At 45.6% G+C, this 20306-nt stretch overlaps 1 protein-coding gene across 7 annotated transcripts in view; it reads right to left on the bottom strand.

Moving 5' to 3' along the window:
* The window catches only part of ADD2 (adducin 2), an 89483-nt gene that overhangs the window by 43952 nt on the left and 25225 nt on the right, over positions 1 to 20306 (bottom strand). For 5 of the 7 annotated variants that reach the window (XM_016155831.2, XM_016155860.2, XM_016155856.2 and 2 more), the window contains exon 2: positions 12804 to 12897. The exons of 1 other annotated variant lie outside the window; for it this stretch is intronic. The gene's annotated coding sequence lies outside the window, so the exon portion shown is untranslated. Of the gene's footprint in view, positions 1 to 2411; positions 2607 to 12803; positions 12898 to 20306 lie in introns of those variants that run through there. One more of the 7 variants, XM_016155840.2, reaches the window with a different exon arrangement.

Consider the following 20306-nt stretch of genomic DNA (forward strand, 5'->3'; position numbering starts at 1 on the left):
AGCCCACCCCTCCAGGACTGACTGGCTCCAGGGCGGGGTTTGCTGGCCTGCCACTGACCCTCCCCCAAGGCCAACCCAGCAGTCAGGTAGCTCTCTTACCTGAAGCACCAGTTTCCTCCCCTTCCCCAGCAGCCCCTGCCACAGAATTGTGAGGTTGTCCCATGCCCAAAACCTGCTAAGGTTTGAAATGTCAGAATCTGAGCTATTTCTCGTGTTCACTGAGAGAATTAATCCTTCTCACTCAGAAGGGACCTGTGCCATTCATGTAAGAAGGCAGACATCTGTCCCCAGATAAGTAAAGTATACACTGTACATAATAATTCCCATCCCAAACTCCATCAGTGTTGAAACTCCACTATTAGAGCTCCATTCCTTGATTTCCGGGGTTATCCCCTGATTAAAATAAAAATAGCTATGAGAAGTGTTGTAGACAAATTTGTTATTTGTAAAACATTCACCTGTGGTATTAAAACTCAAATTTCTAATTGCAGAGTCAGATGAGCGAAGTCAGGACAGGTGCAGGATCAGCAAGTCTTAATTATGGAAAAGGAAGAGAAAGAGGCCTGATGCCAGGGCCTTCCAGGAGGGTCCAGCACCTCGGGCAGGGCTGCCACCCTGCATGGGCCTCTGGGGACCCTGGCCTATCAACTCTCTGAGCCTTTATTTTCTCCTAGCTTGCCCTAGCTTCCAGCCAGCTACCCAGGCCCGTGGAAAGAGCTTGGAAGCAAGGGGTGGGTGCCCAATAAGGAGACCAGCAGCATCAATTCCCAGGGTGCCTGACACCTCCTAGGAGGCATGGCCCCTCAGGCCTCCTGCTCCCTGCTCTCAGTGTGCAGTCAAGCTGGGCTGGGAGGTGGAAGAGTTAGGATATGGGATTCTAATTCTAGTTGGCCACCCACTAGACTGTGAACCTGGACAAGTCACAGGCACCCAGAGGCCTTTGCCCACCCAGATGTCCCATGGCCATCTTGAAATCTACCAACCGAATAGACCATTACCCCAGCCAACCCTGCACCAGAGCCTCCCTCCTCCAGCCAGCCCCTCCTCCCTGCCCCCTAACCCACAGCCAGCCACCTCATCAAGGGTCCCAGAAAGCAGCTTCAACTCATCCCTGTTCTTGTCCTGTACACTTACTGTATCACCAAGTTCTCTGGTGTTATGTCCTAAATATCTCTTTATTCGGAGCACTATGCCCTGAATCAAACCCACATCTCTCCATCCCTTTCATCGTCTCTGCTCAGTCTTTCCTCTCTCGTACCCACATCCAGTCAGTAGCCAGAGTCTCTGCTCTAAAAGTGCAAATCTGGCCCGTGCCTGTCACTTTCCTACTGAAAACCTATCAGTGGCTCCCATCCATCACCTGGGGCAGTGTTCCTTCACCTTTTTCTTTTTCTAATTCTGCTCCTCTAGACAAAATTTGGCCAAATTTAGATTGTATTACAAAAGTGATAGCTATTCTTTTTATATTTATCAAATTTAAAATTATAGTTCTGAATTTGCTTTTCAAACTAAACACACGCTCCATGTTGGAAATTCAAACCCACCCATCCCAACCAAGGGATAGGGAGCCTTGCCTCTCTTGCTCTGGCCACCCCCTTCCTCTTGAGGACTACCACCGCCTTGTAGGAGGAAGTCCACTCTCTTAGCTGGCACGAAAAGCCCCATGGGCCTCTCAGTGTCCGCCCCCACCCTCCCTGCCTGTCGTTGGTGCTCTGGGGCTGTTGCCAGCACCTGGCAGGTACCAGGCTGGTTCCCACCTTGAGGATGGTCCATGCTGGTCTCAGCCTGGGGCACTCTTTCCTGCACCTTCTCCCTTCAGCTCACTCCAGGACCCTCTGCTCTCTGCAGAGGGGACCCCTAAAACCCCCTTTCACACCTCCAGTTTGCGTTCTCACACTTTGACCCTACTCAGTAAAGACTCGGCTTGGGATTCATCGTCTTAGAGAGCAGCTGGGGATTGCAAATCATGAGAGGCCATTTTCTTCCCTGTCCCACTGAAGACCAGGTATATGTAATCACTGGAGTACGAAATCGCATTCCTGTGGGTTGTTCCTTGCAGCTATAAAATAAACAAGAGGTCTAGAAGGGGAGTAACAGCTACCCAAGTTGTCTGACTTTTCAGAAAAATCTTTTTAAGCTCCCTGAGCAACGAGGAGAGGCAGATGCTTGTCTCCTGCCACTTCAGTGGGCAGTTTCCAGACAGGAGCAGAGAGTTTGTATCACCTGGCTCCCTGAGTCCTAAGTGGAAAGATGCTGCACATTGTCATTTCCCGGCTGTTCCCACCACGGCCCTAGGCACGGCTGCGCCCCACGGTGGTACCAGCCTGGGAAAGCTCCAGGCCCGAGTCCCAGAGAAGAACAGCACGGCATTTGCTCCAAGTTCAACCCTGTATGTAAGAGCCTAGACTCACCGATCCCTGAATGAGACTTCCAAACGCGAGGGAGGACCCGGTCACAGCCTTGCTGCTGTGACTTTGCAGGGTAAGTAGAGACCGTTGAATAAGGGACTATACCACACCCCGCCTGGTCTTTTCAGATAAAGAGAAAGCTCATGCCTCTGGGTGGTGAGATTATGGGTGAAGCTTATCATCAGCTTTCTTCACGCATTTCTGACTTTTCCAAAATTCTACATTAGGTATTAACTGTAATAAATAATTTAAAAGAAGAGAAGAAGGAGGAAGGACACAGATGCTCAAGTCTCACTGTCCATCTCTGGAAATCCCCTTGGCTGGAAGAAAGCTTTAACCTCCTGACTGCTGCGGGCCTAAGAAGCACTCGTGTCTGAGCATGCCAGATGCATACTTTCCCGGAAGAGTCCAGTGAATTCTAAAACCCTTCTACCAAAGGACGCCAAACTTAATGGTTGGTAGGCAATTTTTTCCATTCTTCTGCTATCCAGGAATTATACTACTATGGAACAAATGAGCCCAGTATTCTTTCTCACAGTGTGGAATCGGCTTTATTCCCTTTCACTAAACAAGCCCAACTATTTGTTTAGTATCTACTGGTGCCCATGAGTGAGCAGGAACTGAAACTGGGAGTGAGAGGGAAGATTCCCAAAAGAAATGATATTTGGCCCCTGACTGCTAGAGGCCCACAGTCATGTTAAGATGAAAAATATGAATACAAATAAAACTGTGTATATTTTCAACTAGCATTGAACACATTCATTTCAGACCACCTCTGACGCTCATTTTCAGAGATTATATATATATATATCAACTGTTAAGTTCAACCAATACAGGAAACTCAAAATAAATGAAAGCGTTCAAGGTTTTTTGGAACAGGTAACTGGAAACCTTAGGTCCACATTTATGAGGGCCGAGGTTCTGGGTTAGCCCTTGAATGAAGGCATTATTCAGTCAACAGAATTTGGGCTGTTAAATCCAAATAGATTGTCAGTGCCATGCTGGGCCCTTCTCATCAGTGCTGCAGTGAAGGGCTCATCATCCTGGTTTTCAGGGGAGGATATTGAAGCTCCAGGAAATGGAGTGACTTAATCAAGGTCACAGAGCTAGCAAAAGGCAGAGCCAGGTTTGACCCTTTCTGGTTCGAGAGCCTGTTCTCTCTTTTTAATTCACTGCACTTTCATCCGTCATCCAAGTGAAGGTGAGCAGATGCAAGGGGCTTGGTAGGAAGGTGGGTAATGAAAATCAGTAAATTGCCAGAGCTCAAGGCCCAGGTACCATATTCCTGGAAGAAGCCCCAGGGATTCAGCCGGCACTCAAAACAATAATTCTGGTTCCTCTTTCTGGCATGGAGACACTGAAGGATGTAATTCACAATCTCTGCTCTCGAAGGCCCACAATGGAGCTTTAGTAGTGGCTCATGAATGGCAGGTTCCATGCAGGTCTCAGCCTTGAGGCTCCAGCACTGAGCCTCAACCCACTTGTCAGATACCTCTGCCACCAATCACAAAACTATGCGGAGTTCATGCTTTCAATGAAGGGGGAATAAAAAAGTATTCAGGAAGCCCTGGTGATGCAGAGACGATGCTGAACTAGCAGGATGGCTGGGCTCAGTGTTCAAATAAATACTCAGTCCCTTCAGTGAAAAGGTCAGCCAAACTTGCATACTATGTGGACAAAAGCTCATCAAAAAGGCTGTCTAATTGAACTGACGTGACCTCTAATTCTCTGTCATTGAATTCTCTGTCCTCAGGCTCTCATAGAATCTAGTCACAGATACTTTTAAGTGGTCATCTTGTCTACCTTTTTCCTTCTGGAAAGACTATACCTAAAAGCAATGGACCTATATTTTGAAAAGTTTCACCTTGGTCAAGTTCAAACAACCCAAGGTTTCCAGTTGATTCTGCTTTTTGGTCTAATCTGACAGCATTTGTTCTTCAATAGGAATCATGCCACAGAATCGTGTGGCAGGACCACCCTTGGCCCATCCCCACCCCAGCCAAGAAATCCAGGAAACAGCTACTGGATGACATATCCTTCTATGTCTAAAAGAAGAAACCATATCCTAGGCCACAAGAGGTGGAAATAAATGCTCTTTTCGCACATTATGGTCAAAGTTGTTTTGTTCGTTTTTTTAAATTGCTTTTGTTAGGCTTTTTAAATTGGTTTTGTAAGGGGTTTCCCCCCGCCCCTCACTAATTGAGCAAAAGAGAAAATCATAAGAACACCTTGCATCTGAAATTGGAGGGGGCTCCCTCTCTTCTCTGGACTGAGGAAGTTGTAAGAAAGTCACAGCTCAAATGAGACCTGGGACCTGCTGATTTGGGGGAAGGAGAGGAGAAGAGTTAGTATGCCCAGGATGAGGGGAAGTTGGGAACTGGAGGGAATATGTGAAAGGGTGGGAGGGTCTAAAGGCTCACATAGGGAATTCTGTTAGCCTCTGGAACATCCATGTGGACCCATCCCAAAAACCTGAGAAGTGAGGCTCGGATTGTCACAGTGCCAGGAACAAGGTGGAAAAGATAAGAGGCATGTTGTTTGACTTTCCACTTCCTTTTATGATCCTTCCTATGATCCTGTATTGCTTTCATCATGCAGATATTAAGGAAAAAACTTCTGTATGTATGTGTGTACACACACACACACACATACAAGGCCATGTGTATATATGTGTGTGTGTGTGTGTTTGCATACTCATGTGTCAGAAACAAACTCTCAAACCCATGTGCTCATCAAATCCACTTCCTCTTCTTCCTGGGTGTCCCCATTTCTCAGTCCCCCTACTATCAGGATAGGGCCGCATGGAATGTAAGCTAATAGAACATAAGCAAAAATGATGTGCATCACCTGTAGCTGAGGCAATTAGGGGCAGAGGTGCCTTCTCCACACTCTTTCTCCTTTCTTGCCTCCCTGCTGGATGCAGAGGATCCAGTGGAAACCCTGGGGCCCTTAGGGATGATGCGGCCAGGAATGGAAGGCCCTGGGGTGTTGCTGAAAGCAGCCCACTGAGCATCTGATTAGTGAGTCTGAGGTTGTTGTTACAGCAGGTAGCCTGCCCTGAGAACATACTCACACCTTTTCTTTAACTCAAGATAGTCTTCATTAACTCTATGGTTATTGCTTCCATTTCAATGTAGTGTCTTCTTTAAGATCACTAATTATCCTGATTTATAATCTCTGTTCTCTAATTTTTTTCATATTTCCTCTCAGTTTTATTATCGACATTTTCTTTGCATTTTGACAGTTTGTCATTATTTCCAACTGCACTTATTTTAATTCAGCAAAATGTGAATTTTAATAATAATATTGTATATTTTATCTTTTGCATACTTTCCTCATTTTATCTCCATTTTCACCTCAGACCTTTTCATCTTGGTCTGTTTTTTGACTGCCCTCTCCTACTTCTTACAAGGCCATGTCTTTTTCAACTATATTAAGGATACCAAATTATTTTCTGACATTTTTCTTCTGGTTCCTATAGCAGATTATTATAAGAGGTAAGTGCTTCTTTTGAGTCTTTCAAATTACTTATTTTCCTGTGAAGTGTCTTTTCTCAAGACCCTCCTAATTGTTTTTCTTTTCCTTTATTCTCAAATAAAATGAAATTAAGTCCCCCAAGATACAACCTACAGGGAAAATGGCTTCTAGCAAAAACTGATTGGGAAACCACATGACTTCCAGAAATCGAACATGGCACACACATAATGAATGATGACTTTTAATACCTCCAGGCAATTTCTGCATTAAGCTGACCATAACAATTACCTTAGTAATCAGTCTACTTAAGATCAGAGATAAAAGGACAACTGTCAAGGAAACCAGCCTTATCCCACATCCAGGTGATAAAATGGGTACTTCTTTTATAGAAAACTTACTGAAGTCCATCAAATTTATTTCTAGAGATTTGTCTATTGACATCACACTCAAGGAAATAAATACTTAGGTAGACCCACAAATATTAAAACATGACCCACTGCTTCATAATTTCTTTAGATTTCATAAAACTCTTGATAAGATTTAGTAAGGAAGGAAATGAAAGATAAAGATCATGATAACAATTTGAGGGCCATAAGATAGTGGGAACACAGCCAGCCTTGCTTCCAGGACATCTTCTGCTTGAAGAAATGACTTCAAGGCTGGTCACACAGGTGAGCAAAGGAAGACCTTTGATACAGGACTCAGAAGTGAAGGCAGAGAGCTGCGAGCCCAGGTACTGAATTGCTGCTGAGGGGTAAGGATAAATATTGGCATTATCGTAGTTCTTCATATCTAAGACATCATCGATTAATTGACACACCATTATTTTAAATATAACTAAAAAAAAGAAAACCACTGCCAGTTATAATTATGTCATCATTAATTGGAGGACATATTTCAACTTCAGAGATGTTGACATGTGGGAGAAAATGTGTGCCTTAGAGTTAATGAAATATGGGAACCCAATTTAGAAGTTAGTGTCACTAACTTAGGGACTGCCCTTCACAACATGAGGAGGGTGGCGAGTCATCCACTGGGTTGAGAAGCCAAGGGCTGAGATAGGAGAAACAGACCATGGGGCTTTGGGAGAGTCCCTCAACACCCTTACTTCGGGTTTATCGGCAGATGAGCTTTCATTGGCTGTCTGTCCTGCTTCTTTGCCAGATATAGCATCCCGAAATTTATGAAGCAAGGCAGACTAACTTTCCTAGTTCCCAAAGAGGTTTCACTCAGTGTACATCCACGTTCTGTCAGGAGGCATCTCCCTCCTTTGTGAAACAGGAGCCTAATGTCGTAAGGCAAGAGCAGACCAGGATGAGAAAGCCAGAACTTAAAATAAGATGAGATGAAAATGGAGATGGATTCACTCTGTGGATTTCTGATTCACTGAGTCAGTGAAAACCACCTTGGAGAGAAGTTTCCTCCAAAAAGACTAGCATACACTATGTTCTCAACCACTGCTAGTTCCCATCCCTTATATCCTCCTACCAAGAACCATCCCAGATCTGCCATTTGGATCTGCCCTGCATTTTCTCAATGTTGAGAGTAGAGAGAGTTGAGGCAAGCAAAGGGAAAATTAAGAACTATTGTGGCGTGCAGGGCTCAACAGGAGCTATTTCATTACCTAAAGGGCCCAGTGAGTTGGCTCCCTCATATAGCATTGTGGTTAATAATCTAGTCTCTAGAGAGCATTAAAGGCCCAGAATCAAATCCCAGCTCTGCATCTTGCTAGCTTTGTGACCTGGGCAAGTTACTTAATTTCTCTTGATCTTAGTTTCTTCATTTGTACAATGCAGAGAGGGACAGTACCTCCTTGGAAGATTTTGAGATAATGTATGAAGACACAGACCTAATAAATAATATGGGCTCCATAAATGTTAGGTGCTACTTTTAAATCATTCTTCATGTGGTCTATTGACATTTTAACAGTTGAATTTTTAAAATCACAGTCTGAATTCCATCTTGCCAGCAAACATACATCTGGGCTGACTGCCTCAAGAAATGTTCTCAAGAGAATGTCGATGAATCTGTAAAACTGAGCTTAATAAAATTGGGCAGGTTCTGTTTGCTACTGAATTTCTATTCTAAAGACACAGGTATGTTTTTGGCTGATAGGCAGTTTTAAATGGTAGGTTCCATTTTTCCATCTGATCTGGTAATCTGGAGCTTCTACTGCTGGTTACAATGTTGCTACATCACTAGTGAAAATACCTGAACTGGGCTGCAGGTTTCCCCAGCTAATTCCTTGACCCCTGTGACCTGGCCATTTATTATAGGCACAAAAGGCTGTGCCCAGCCATCTGATGTGCTTGTGCCTTGGGAGGGGCTTCTTGGCAGTTGAGCTTGGAACTGGAGAGAAAGGAATGATATTTTCAGTCTGTGAAAAAAGAAGATGGCAAATGAATGCAAACCAAAATCATGAAGGATATAAAGAGAGTGAATCCGAGGGGAGATCCCGCTTCTCGCCATTCAAAACAAGGGCATTTAAAGCAAATTAAAGGAAGTTTTACATACTGGTTGGTAAACAAACGGAATGTGTGAGCCCAAGTCGTGATGCAGACTGAAAGTACATGAAGCCATACCACATCCACCTACAGACTTTCTTTGATAATAAAAGACTTTCTTTGATAATAAAACCAGCACAAGGTGTTTAGCCATGACAAGCTGTCTCATGGAAGTGTGTGCCTATACAGTGTCAAGAAGGTTTCAGGTGGGGGCTCCTCCAACCTCCCTGCACCCTGGGGTGAGGGCAAGACAGCTGCCTATGCTCTATCTTGGCCTTCCTTGTGCCCAGCTCCCTGGGAAGCAGGACGAAGGACCCAGGTGGCATCTTCTCCTCCATAATTTCAGAAACATTGTTATATAAGGTGAGGAGCACAGATTCTGGTGCAGACTGCCTGGTTTATACCTCAGGTTCACCTTTACTAGCTGTGAGATCTTAGGTGAGTCACTGAACCAGCACATAGCTGTTTTCTCATCTGTAAAGTGGGAGTAGCAACTCCAAGGGGTCGTTATAAGCAAGTGGATTCATCTGTGTAAAACACATAGGACAATGTCTGTCATAGAAGAAGCATTGATAACGCTGGTATTATTTGGCAGTTTTCAGCAGCCTGGGTAAATCAGAACACCAAGCTGGACCCCCTGAGGAGAGCGTGCACTGGCAAGTGACTCAGAAGCATGCTGCCTGGGACTGTTCCAAGGGGGTCTGTAGTGGGTTGAATGGTGACCCCTCAAAAAAGTATGTCCATGTCCATACCCTAACACCCCAAACCTGAGAATTTGGAAAATGGGTCTTGACTGCTGTAATTAAATGAAGAATCTCAAGGTGAAATCATCCCAGATTACCCAGGTGGGCCCTGAATCTCATCACAAGTGTCCTTATAAGTGTCCTTATAAACACAGAGGAGATGGCCATGTGCCAATGGTACAGAGACTGGAAAGATGCTGCCACAAGTCAAGGAAATTCCAGAGTCACCAGAAGAAGGAAGAGGCAGAGAAGGATCCTCCCCTAGAGCCTCTGAAGGTAGCATAGCCCTGCCAACACCTTGACTTCAGATTCCCGGCCTCCAGAACTATCTAAGGCTTCTGTAGCCTTGATAAGCATAGGAATTGCCTGAGAACCTTGCTAACTTGTAGGCTCTAGTTCAGCAGGTCTAGGGTGAGGTGTGTGAATGTGCATTTCTCAAAAACTCCTGAGTGATGCTGATGCTGCTGGTCCACAGATCACTCTTGGAATAGCAAGAGTTTAAGAGCTTATCGTCATCAGCAGCACCATGTTGACAAAGAAGACGCCTGGAACAAAGGTTCGGCAGTTGCAGATCCAGTCAGCCACCATATCGGGCCACTGTGACAGTGGAGGAGCCCAGCTTTCAGCTGCAGGATAAAGAGTGAATGCAAGCCATCGACCTCTGGTGGCGTGTCTCCCTGGACTCAGTCGATGAATTGAACAGCAGCTCGCTGGGGCAACGCTAATGACTTCTGACTGCTCCAGTTCATCACTCTCTAACAGGGTCAACCAAGAAAGTCTCATCCTTTCAGAGAAAACAAAACAACAACAACAAAAAAACCTCATCCCTGGCTTACAGAGGGCCCAGAACAATTCCTAGGAGAATGGAAACTTTGGTAACAGAATCTTAGTTTCCTAATTGTAATGAATTTGACGGAGACTCATAAATCAGTATGTTTGCCTCAAAGTTTTTATGGAGTGAAAAACATTTGGTCCAAAAAGGAGATGAGAATGTACCTCTAATGGGCTCTTTGTGACTAGGTATTGATATGCTCAGATTGGTAGACAAGAGAGGAGAAGCCACTGGCATAAATGCCCCAGTATGAGGTTGAGAGTGGGGTGGCTTAACCCACTCAAAGAGTCTAGGTTAACAAAAAAAAAAAAAAAAAAAGCCGGCCCACCAAGTCCAATATAGGAATGGGCAGAAGAAAGTACAGATGTCCCTTGGCCTGAATTCTCACTACATTCATTTTCCTCCAGGGCCTCTCCTCCAATCCAATGCACACACATGGTTAAAAGGCTACACGACCACCACAACTTCTCATTGCCTGTAGCAAAGACAGTCACAAGGCTTTATATCATGTATCAATGAATGGGTGATGCTGGCTTGGCATGGCTTGGGGCCTCCTCTGCAGTCAGAAAGAACATGGGATTGATTTCCAACGTCTGCCATGGTCTTGGGGGCGGGGAGGGGCACTGTGCCATTTCTTTCTGGACAGCAGGATAAAGTCATCTTGGCTTTCAAGCTTCTCAAGCCGGCACTGAGGCATTATCTCCCACTCTTCCTCTACATGAAATATCCACCCCAGACAGACAGAAGAGATCACCTCTCCACCCCATGCCAGCCCTCAGCTCCACACATGTCCCTGCCCCTGCGGCCTGGCTCAAACCAGACCTCTCCTCGTCCCCCAGTCAAGGTCCTTCCAGACTCCAGCATCTAACTCTCTCCTTCTTCTCTGTTCCAGTGCCTTTCATTTGTCACCAAACTGGCACCTTTTTCTGCTGTTACTCATCTCTGTATATGAGTCAGGACAAAAATGATTAATGCATGAGTGTTCCCGGCTTTTTCCCTCCCCCACAGGCCTCTCCCCTCCCTGAAATCCAAGGAGATCCTGCCGCATTGCACTGTCACTTTGGGGCTTCAGAATGCAGAAGTGACAAGGAAGGAAGACTGAGAAAAAAACAAGAGAGGATGGGAGCTTCAAAGAAGCTGGTGAGTTTTTTAGGCCTTGTGTTGAGAGAGGAGCAGTTATGTGAGCATGAGGGCTACAGGTGGCAGAGAAAACAGATTTACCGGAAATATTGCTATGTCTACATACCGCCCATTTCACAGCCAAGGAATGCAAGACCTCGAATTATTACAAAAAGCTTCTGGTTACTTAAGTTTGTCCTTGAGGCCATAGGCCTTCACTTAGCCTGGACCCCATGGGACGTGGCCGTGTAAGTGTCCTAACTATGCCTCACATGCTCGTTTCCTGGCATGACATAAAGGGCCATTTCCGGCACCTGTCTGCCAGGGTCTGGGGCAGACCCCTGTGTGGCAGTCGGAAAGGCCCTGAAAGCACACCCAATGCCCTCACTTTACAGTTAAAGAGCCTGAAGCCCAGAGAAGGAGTGCCCATTAGCACCTCAAATTCCACTGAGGCTGCAGTGCCTGCCTGTGTGAAGAGCCGGCCCTGCACTGGGGCAGAGTTGAGACTGCTAATGCCACTTCCCCTCCTTCAGGAGGAGGCACCTTAGGTGAGGGGATCTCACACCAATCCAGTCTGATAGGTATTGATTGAAGACACTCTATAAAAGAGGTGCTTTGTGTGAAAATTCATTAAATATTCTAGAAAAGCCTTCTGCGGACACCGCCCTGTTGTGAATTGTTTTATGATGAGAAGCTTCCTTTTCCACAGACAGTAACCACCCCGGTCATGGGTGAAGCCCTCTGACCTCTTTACATTTGAGTTCAGCCCTCCACCTGCCAGTACGAACCTTCTTCTGTCTCCTCTTTCTCATCCTCCCAACTCTGGTGCCTTCTCCCCCTCCCCTTGCCCACCAACACCATCCCTACATGCTTGCCTGGTCTTACCCCACAGTGGCAAGCCCAGTACAGAAAAAGGTCGACGTGCATGGATAGTGTTTATTTCTGATAGTAAGAGTGCGGGAGTCTCATTAAAGACCACTCCAGCTTTCCTGGCCTGGTTTTCCCATTGGCAAACCCTCAAGGACACATTGAACTTTCAGGTGTCATTGAATGTCAGGGTTATAAGGCACTTTAATGGTAACCCGGCCTGGGATATTCCTGGCCTAACCATTCCTCACCTTCCCTGCTGACCCCTGCAGACTCCATGTCACTGGCTTCCTGCTGGAGTAGGCCCACCACACTCTAGCTTCACAGTGACCCTAGTCCCTGGCTGAGATGACACCACCTCCTCCCTTTCTGCCTCCAGCCTCCAAGGGGAAGTGACTTCCCACTAGTGCTAATCTCTAGCCTGCCTCTCCATGCCCTGTCTATTTCAGCTCCTCCATGACCTGTGCAAATGTCCTGCATTAAATGCCCTGTATTGAGATACTCGAAGGAGTCCTATTTTCTGTGTTAGACCCTGACTGACACACAGCACACCTCACCCTTCACCCTACATTAAACCTATGAGAAAACGGAGACCAAAAGGGTGTAATTTGTTCAAAGAAAGACACACCGACACGTAGTTGTCAGTGACTGGACTGATATTCCTGGCTCTCTCCTCCTCATCTCTGCAGAAAATGGCCGGAATGCTTGCTTTGCACTTTTAAGCCAAAAGAATTGCAAGTCATTGGGATCAACGAGTTTGAAATACGCAACTTCTGAGGAGGAACTACAGTCATAGAAACACATTCCTTTCACAGTCTAAACACACCCCCTAGACATGCAGAGTGATCCAAACCTTCTCTGTAGGAGAGGGAGGTATGTCAGTTAGAGTTGCTCAGCCTACGACCACAGCCAGGTCACCACCTGCTTCTGTGCCTCAGTTTCCACATCTAAGGAAAAAAAGTGACATAAAATTACCATTTCTAGAAGCATTTAGACATTTTTCTTAATGTATGCAGCAAAACTCAACTCCTCAGATTTTTGGACCAGATGATTTCTCTACTCTGCAAAGTAAGTTTAATTTAATCATTATTTTAATATGCCATATATTTTAAATACACAGTGCTTCTGCTAATTAATACTTCATAATTTCTCAAGAGTCCCACAGGCCATTGTTACCATTTATAACTGGTGAAAGAGTGTCAGGAAAACAAATCCTATTTCTTGCCCAAATTGCAGACCTGGGTTAATATATGTGAAGTAGCTCATCACTTCTACCCTGTGAGCATGGAGTGGGGAGAGAAGTCAGGTGTGACTCCCTTGGGATTGGATGATGGGGACAGGTGAGCATAGCACCACCTCAGACACTTTTAACGCCGATATTCTTCAAAAGGACCGATAGGCCAAGATTAGTTACATAGATACACGTTAAGTTAAACAGACCTAATTAGAAGACACAGACATATTTGCACACATATACGCACATGCAGCACTTGTAAGAAAAAGCCAGTCATTAGGGCAAAATAACCCCAGTATGAGTGACCTCGAAAGGCAAGGCCAATTAAACCACAGGTGCAGAGTAGGGGCTGGGGCTCTTCTGCCCCATATCTCACCAGGCCCCCTAAACATCCTCACCCCAAGTTTGATCGTTTAGCGGTTCATTTGGCTAATATGTCTCCTCTTTTAAAGACCAGCACTCCTGGGAGAGTCGATCACATATCTGTTGGTCCTGCCTACAACAGTGTGACTTAACGAGACAGCATTCTTCCTGGAGATTTGCAGACATCAGGGGCTGAGAGGGCGGGGAACAGAAGAGAACACGGAGCACTGAGGGAGGCACACTGCGAGGATGTACGCTGCCTTACTTTATTGCGACAGGGAACCCCGGACCCTTGGAGGTTGATGGGGCACCAAAGAGGGACAAAGGAGGAAACGTTTGCTTACCCAGTGTTCTGCCTAGGACAACGATGATGGACAGGCTCCCACCGTGCACACCCCTAGAGCCTCAGGTTGCTTCCTTGTGAGGAAAGGAGGAGATGCGAACAAAAGGCTGACACGGAGGCAGGGGAAGACTGTGTGTGATTAGGGAGAAGCTTGTTGTGTGAAACCTTCTTCCTCAAAATTGTAAAAATAACAACAAACTAAACTGGAAGTTCTAAGAGGGAAGAGTCTTGTCTGATTTTGCCCATCGCTATATCCCCAGCACCTAGAATAGTACCTAAAAAATAGGCAGCGATCGGTAAGAATTGAAGGAGAGGGTACAGCCCACGGTGCAATGAGATGACACTGCAAGGCCCTTCTAACTGCGTCGTTTCTGAAGGCCATAACATCCACAATCTCTTGCTGGAGTTATAGGGGAAAGGAAAACCCTTCTGCAGACCGCACAGAGACGTACGATGAGCTCTGCTGGCTTTCTGCTGGTCCCCTGGGTTACTAACTTCATTAGGCAGCATCTGCTAAGTGGCCAGCCCATATGTCACACCAGGCATCCGGACATCTTCCATAATGGGAAGTGGACACTGCACCAACCAACTTCAAGTTTCCCCTAACGGAACCCGTCCTTCGACAGGCAGCAGGCTCTGCCCCAGAAGGCACTGAAGGAGAATTCTTTGGGAATATTTCCACCCTTCATTTTTGAGGTGCCACAGACAAGATGAAACTGCTGATATTCTGTTGGACCCAAACAAAGTGATGTTTATGGTTATATTTTCAAACTTCCCTCCCCCTCTCATTGGGTTCATAAAATTGGGTTCAGGCAGCAGGGGAGAACCTAGCCATGACTCTGTAACCAAACCAAGAAGAAGCACATATTTTTATATGTAGTATGAGGACTATGGATCTTTACAGTTTGCAAAACCATTTTGTCAACCAATCAAAAACAGCACCGGACTTAGCCTGTGACACTTCCACCTAGAGCCCATCTACAAAAATTCGGATCCACATAGAAGCATCTCATTTGCTCATTGCTAGGCTCACAGTATGCCCTCAATTAATTTCTGCTCAACTGAGAAACATGTGAATGCCAAGAGCATCTGGTCCAATCAAGATCCTACATGTATAAAACAGAAAGCATTCCCGATCCCTGAATATACACTTGAATCGCACACCATGCCAAGAAACCAGGGCCCTAAAGGGACATTCCAGGGGTATGTCATGGGGAAAGAGTACTGGACAGACTCCAGAGACCAGAGAGCTGGTCCTGGATCTCCAACTAACTTGCTCTGTAATCAACAGCAAGCCACTTAACTTTTCTGGGCTCCTGTTTCCCCATCTGTAAAATAAAGGGCGGAACCAGGCAGCCTCTGAGGTTTCTTCCAGTTCTGAGGTGCTCTTTGGCTGTCAGTCTGTGATTTTAACAGCTTCAGTGGTGTCTCTGCCTGGTCCATGTGGGGCAAGGGCTTAGATGGAAAAGTAGCTCCTGGGCCAGCCCTCTCCCCAGCCATCCTAAGATGGCTCTGGGATGTGGGAGGTGGGGATGGAGAGAAGTATCCAGCCTCAGCCAGAGTCAGAGTGGCAAGGTCCTGGGAGCAGGAAGGGTCCCTCTAAACAAAGGACTCAGCCTAGGAAGCCCCCTCTAAGGGAGCCCACTGTGTTCCTGGGGGAGTCAATATCTTTCTTTTGGAGAAAGAGAGAAACAGAAGAACTCATGGAGGGCTTTGGAAGGCCACAGCTCTTGCCCTGGTTACTGGGGGAGGAGGCCACACAAGAGCTAAATTTGAGCCACAGTGTGACGATTTTCACAAGAGGAAAGTCACTGAAAAGGTGCCGGGTTCTGGCCTCCATCTGTTATTCATACATCTGTCTGAATCTTACTCCCCTGCTAATTAATTCCCAACTCATCACAGTCACTCTTGGCACATAAATCCTGCGGACATTTTCCCATCTACATTACCCAGCATTCAAGAATACCATGCAATGACATAGACACACATAAAATAAGACACATTTGAACAAATTAGCTGCTTTTCCAAGGGCCATCTTTTTAGATCTGCCATAGGCTACAATTTTGCAGAATCCTTTCCCTAAGTTTTTCCTGCAGCAGATGTTGCTTCTTGCAGGAGATGTGAAATCACTGCTGGCACGTCTTCTCCCCTGTGATCCCATCTGATCCGTAGGCTGCTTTTAAAGGAGGCTTTAATAATGCATAGGAAGGAAAGGGCGGTGCATGAATTAAACAACAAGCCACTACCAAGACACGCAGCATTGAAATCAGGATCGGTGGGCAAAGCAAATAGACCAGCTTTTCGCCTTGAGTCTTCTGGTTCGTATCGAGAATGAGGGTTTGGCTCCCAAAGCCTTTTCTGAGGATGCCATCTGACAAGTGCAAGTTTGAGCCAATATCAGCTTGTCAAGTGACGATTTTTATTTCTTCCCGGCAGCCTGGCCACACAAATCACTGCTAGCTGAAGAAGGAAGAAATGCTTTTCATTTAGCTTTTAAGAGTGTTAGGGGTGAGTAAGTATTTGACTGACATCTTATAAAGGTGCTGCAGGTCTGGTAAAACACAGCAAGGATCAGAGGCAGTGCTAGTGGAAAGGAAAGAAAGATTCTACAGCTGGCTTCCCAATGTGCAGATTACATAACTGATGCCATTGTGCCACCTGGGAAATTCTTAATATTGTTAATAATACATAGGAGTTGGCGAGTTTTCAGAAATGGGTTGCTGCACTGATAAAGAAAGGATTGCCTTTCTTGTCCCCAAGTCCCAGTGCTTTCCACAGACACAAAGCCCACCCTCAGGAACAGATGAGCAGACTTCGTTTCTGTTGTCAAGGAAACCAGTCTGTTCTTAGCTCTAGAATTAGACGTCTGGGCCTGGTCTCGGCAGTGCCTCCTGCCCACTTCACTGATGGGGCCTGAAGTCTCCTCCCCAGCAGGGACACTGAGGACACTGTCACAAAATCGCTAGCATTGGCCAGCGGAGCAGGGGCTCCACCGGCAGCCCAAACCAACCAGTGGGCAAGTACACAGGCCACAAAACAGATCCATGGAGAGAAAGTAATTTATCCACACAGAGAGGGAGAGGACAATTGGCAAAGGCCTGGGACAAGTGCCAAGTGATTGACCCGTGTTACTGGGAATGGCTTAGGGAAATAGAATTGAGCACCCAATGCCAGCCCAGAACTTTCTCCTCCAAAACATCCACCCCCACGTTTCTCCAAACAGGAGAGTCAGCCCACTGGCATACACCAATGGTACTCTACCAGAGGCCAGGAGTCAGGCTCAGGGGAGCCTTTTGGGGTAGAGAGCCTGGGTAAAATGCTCCCGGGTTGATGGGGGCATTTGGAGAGTCAAGGGTAGGACAAGTCTTGGGAGGACAAGACAAGATAACCTCAATATTGCTACCACCAAGGAGCAGGGAGTCTGAGATGGAAAAGAGAGAGGGAAAGACAGGAGTGAACTGGCTGCTGGCAGGAGAGGGGAGAGGAGGACAGCATCTTCAGGGATACGCTCTGTGATAACCAAGTGTGGGGAATCAATTAAAGGGGCCCTAAGGTGATGCCTGTCAAGGACGGTCTTGTGCAATAAACGACGCATGTGCTTGATCCTGTGAACTCTGAGCCCACGACGTGTCAGTCCCCTTTTTGAGGTGAGCACCCTCGACCTCGCATTTTTCCCATTCAGGTACCTGTCTCATCTGTCCTTTGAAGCCAAGAACCCCACAGGCTCCACTGTGGACTCATCTATCTCTCTATCCACCGCAACTCTGGAAGAACAGCTTGCACATACCAGCACTGAGGAGGGTCTGCCAAGTTTTCACGAACAAATGAATTCTTATTCTAGACACTGTGAAATCACCTCCAAAAAGTACTCGCAATTTTGACGTCATCATGAGGAAGAATTTAAAGATTTTATCTCTAGAGTTCAAGGAGTATTAGTTGCATTTTCACTTCTAGTGGTGCTTTACCCAGCTGTCCCAATTATTGCAATGGTCTTATTATTATTAATGATAATGATGATAGCATTGATTCTTATCAGCACAGGAAAGCTATGGTGAGACAGCTGAACAGAGAAATGGGGGAATGTGCCCTCTGAATGGAACCCTAAGAGATTTACATAATGATTCACGGAAAGAGAAGATGACCCCATTGGCCAGTAGGACTAGACTTTAATCCAACAGTGTAATAGCATGACAAAACTTCATCACACACTGGTCAATCCTGGAGGATGTCACAGTCCCGTGGACATGATTTATGTGACACAAAGCTTAAAATATCTCAAATTTCTTAGACACCATAAAGAATAAGGAGTCCCCAGAAGTGCTTTTTAAAATCTTCCTTTTCCTTTTTGATCCACTGCACTCGCACACAGCTGCCACGTGCCTTTTTCCTCAAGCCACAACCTCCCCACCCCCAAAACTCCTTCTCTGCCACCGGCAGCTCTGCCTTATTCCCACTACCCTCTTCTCTCCCTTCCCCTCACTCTTTCCCTACAGCCTCAACTTTACTATGCAAATTTAAAAGTTCATTCAAGTTGTCCTTCCTTTCCCTCACCTCTCCTCCCAAGCCCTGCCTCTATCCACGCCTCCCTCCCCCTTTTCATCCTGGAAGCCAGAAGCACAGGCCTAAGTAGGCAGTCGTGTCCTAGTCCTTTCCGCCTCAGGAGGGTACGACATGGCACGGGAAGGAGCCGTGCACACCAGCAGTGCCCAACCTTTTTGGCTCCAGGGACTGGTGTTCCTATCAGAACCTAATGCCTGATGATCTGAGGTGGAGCTGAGGTGGTGATGCTAGCTGGGGAGCAGCTGCAAATACAGGTGAAGCTTCGTTTGCTTGCCCGCCACTCACTTCCTGCTGTGTGGCCCAATTCCTAACGGTAACAGGGTACCCTGTCCATGGCCCTGGGGTTGGAGACCCCTGGTGTACACAACAACCAGTCTTCTTCAACTTCCAAGGGAGAAGAAAGGCTGAGAACAATCAGATGATAATGACTTTTGTCCCATCACTTAAAGACTGTCAGGAGGAAGGAGAGTTGGACTGGTATGAAGGCATGAAGGAGAGTGTCACCGGGGCAGTAGTTGAATTAGAGCTGGATTAAAAGGTGGGCCATCTGGGCAGATGTCTGGAGCACTCGTCATCAAGCAACATTAATATACCATTGGCACAAGTTAAGTCAAGTTTAGGTAGAAATAGTATTAGTTAACCAGGTTTTCATAGAAACAGCATGAGTTAACTCAGGTATCCATACTTTATGATGGAATTTAAACTGGCTCTGCTCCCACTGAGTAGACAGAAAATTTATAACAGCTCCTTGACTGTGCTGACCTACAATTTTTAAGTATTTTTGCAAAATGCTCTTCTAGGTTTCAAGACAGTCCCCTGGTCTGCCATCACATTGAGTTGAAATTTCTAAACCAAATAAGGCATGATATAATGCTATGAATTGATATCAGTTATTTAGCTTATTTATAACTTCTAGAACTTTTCATATGCCTTTCAAGAAGCTACCTAATTCAAAAAATCTTTTTAATGGTTTCCTTATTTTGGACATGAAGAGAATCTATTTCTCCCCACTCCTGGGTTAAAAAAAAAAAGAAAGAAAAAAAAAGAAAAGCTGAATGGATACTTAATATTAGCTTGGAGGGAGGCAGAATCATTAGTCCACTCAGGATGCTCATTAAAGCGTAATTCAGGAGGGAGGGAGACCACACTTATCATAAAAAGGATACTTAAGACTTGATGCTGTTTTGAAACATTTAATTCATCCAAGTTCCCCTGTTCTGATTCTATTTCCCTAAGAATTCGTCAGATTGTGACTCAGCTTCTCACATTCATGTGTCCAAAAGGGAGCAAGTCTGGCAAACACACCACAGATTGCCTCTGATCTTCACTACTACTCTTAAGAGTAGAAATTATTATCTCCATTTTTCATAAAAGGAAACTGAGGCACAGAGCACTTAAGTAACTTGCTCAGGAACACACAGTCAATAAATGGCAGAGCTGAACTGGACTTGGGTTCGATTGATTCCAAAGTCCACAGTACAGTGCACAAAGTCCAGTAGTTTCTGTAGCTTGCTAATTTTTTAAAAAATTTAAACATTACTTGGGAGATTTATTTACGAATGAAAAAAAAAATCCAGTAAGAGATGACCACAAGTTTTTAAATAATTGTTAATATTATAAGAAATTCCAGTTTAAGATAGAGTCTGACCAGCAATTTGTAACTTACCCTCCCCCAACTTTTCACTAAAAACTGATGTCGATTCATATGCAAAATCAGATCATAACTCATAGGAGCTCCAGAAATAAAGAATGACAATTAGACTAGAGCCAGAACAATAGTAAATATTTACTTGTCACAAGACCTATAAGATTGAAAGGAGAGGCACCAGTAGTGATTAATGCAGGCACTTATCTTT

Source organism: Rousettus aegyptiacus, unplaced genomic scaffold, assembly GCF_014176215.1.
Source record: "Rousettus aegyptiacus isolate mRouAeg1 unplaced genomic scaffold, mRouAeg1.p scaffold_m13_p_7, whole genome shotgun sequence".
Lineage (NCBI taxonomy): Eukaryota > Metazoa > Chordata > Mammalia > Chiroptera > Pteropodidae > Rousettus > Rousettus aegyptiacus.